Genomic DNA, 2219 nt, shown 5'->3' on the forward strand with positions numbered 1-2219 from the left:
TTTAGACGTAGGACTGAAGTCGACTAGGTCTCTATCGAATATATTAAAGTTAATAGTGAGTGCCAGCTAGCTCAGAGGTCACTAGAAATGTTCTAGAATTCACAAGAAGGGATTCGTTTCTGACAACTTTGTTTCCCAAGAATAAGAAATAAAATCTCTAGAGTCACGGAAACAATAGATAACTATTTTACTCAGTCAATCATGCATGCTTCGTTTCACCAAAGTGCAGAGAAATAGAGAGACAGGAGTTTTCAATAAAAGTATTTATTGAACAGTCTACTTTCTCAAGCATTGGAAATGAACTGCTACAATCGTAATACTGGTCTTATAGTACAATGCATATAATACGAACAGTATTATAAAGTAGTACTGTAAAAGCATGATATGGTTTCTAAGCCATAAAAGTGCATAAAATGTATAAAATACATACAGTAATAAATAATGACTAAAAGTATTCAACTGGTGCTTCTAAAATAAGCCTACCCTGGTGTACCTAGCCTAAGTCTAGTACTAGGGAGGATGTAAGTGAGGAGTAGCCTAAGTTTAGTAGTTCTCTGCCAGGAATCTATTCCAAGAATTCTCTAAGAGGTCTAATCAGCTCTGTACCTTAGTTTTAGAGTGAAGGATGTCTTGTATCTCTCTCTCAGGACTCGAATTCCCAGATACCCACAAGGGTAAGCTGGAAACACTGGAGCTGGATTTCTCGGCAAGAGAAAAGACAGCGTCTATCTCAGTGCGTCAGCTGAAGGGTCGGCTTCCTTCGGCACTTGCTGCTGCAGGGCGTCAAGCAAGTAGAAAGTAGATCTGCTCCAAACCACAGTGTGTTTGACTGGGCAAACCTGGGCAGATTTATACTTTGAAGGTGCCGAGTTTGACGCATGTTTGGACTTAATATCGTCACTCAAAGGCTAAATTCTTGGAAAACGCCAGGAGTTCTTGGAGAACTTAATATTCAAGCAGGGGGAAGTTCCTGGCTGCTGAAGGCGGGTTTTTCCAAGAAATCGTTGTTAATTCTCGGAACCTAGTGGAAGTAGCCATGCTGTATTTGGGCTGTATGGCTTTGACCAAACAGGGTAGTGATTTCTATGCCTATGTAAGGATATGATAAAGTATACCTATATAAGGGCATGAATCAGGAAATTACACTAGGGGCCTAGATTAAGCATGAGCGAATTTTGCGGATCTCGCGTTCGCGAATTTTGCGGATTTGCGGATTCGCAATCCGCAAAATCCGCGAATTCCCGCGAATTTGCGGATTTTTTTTTTTTTGTGTTTGCGCGGGTTTCTGCGAGTTCGCGAGGGTTTTGTACAATGTCGCAAATTGCGAACTTACCTGTCGGGTCGCAAGTTTCGCGAACTTGTTGTTTCTACTTGTCCAGCCTGTTTGGGACACTCTTCTTTCATCACTGCCACTCTCTGACTACTCATGCCACCCTCTGGCCCACCCATGCCACCCTCTGTTAAATCAATGCCACCCTCTGGTTCATCATCACTGTAGAAGATGGGGGGGAAAAGCAAGCCCACCTGCCCTGCTTGAACTGACATGAATTAATTTGGGGTTAGTTTATTAACAACACCTGCCCTGCCCCAAATGACAATAATGAATTAGGGGCTAATTAATGTGTCACTGAAAGAATTTAAAGTTCCAGCCTGGCACCTGCTTGTCTGCTCCTTTAGCTGTAAATCAGGACCTTTGTGGCATACAGTTAAGGTCAGAGCAGGGTCACACAATAGTTGCAAGCAGGCAACCGAATTCTGGAGGGCCCCCTCAGGAAGCAGTACAAAGAATCGTTACAAATCATGAGGTTGACCTTTTGCACCTGCTCATTGCTTTTGCTTTTGCTGAAATCGTTTTGCGGTTTTTTTCGCGCTATTCGCGGGGCGCGGCGTCGTGCGAAACCGACCGCGGAAGCCGCCAATTCGTGCGAATGAGCATTTTATTTTTTTGCGGCTTGTTGTTTCGCGAGTTTTTTTGCAGTATTCGCGAGCCGCTTGCAGCGCAACACGCGAATTTACCCCAAGGTCGAGTACGGGCGCGGCCATTTTGTTTGCGTGACGTATTTCCGTTTCCGCCCGCTATGTATAATCTCGCGCAGTAAGCGCATTGCGAGTAGAGGTTCGCACGAGATCGCGCGGGAAATCTAGAGGTTCGCACGAGATCGCGAGGAAAATCTCGCGCGAACTGACTTTCGCGCTCGGAAACGGGCGCCGGCCATCTT

Source organism: Lissotriton vulgaris, chromosome 4_1, assembly GCF_964263255.1.
Source record: "Lissotriton vulgaris chromosome 4_1, aLisVul1.2, whole genome shotgun sequence".
In the NCBI taxonomy this organism is placed as follows: Eukaryota; Metazoa; Chordata; class Amphibia; order Caudata; family Salamandridae; genus Lissotriton; species Lissotriton vulgaris.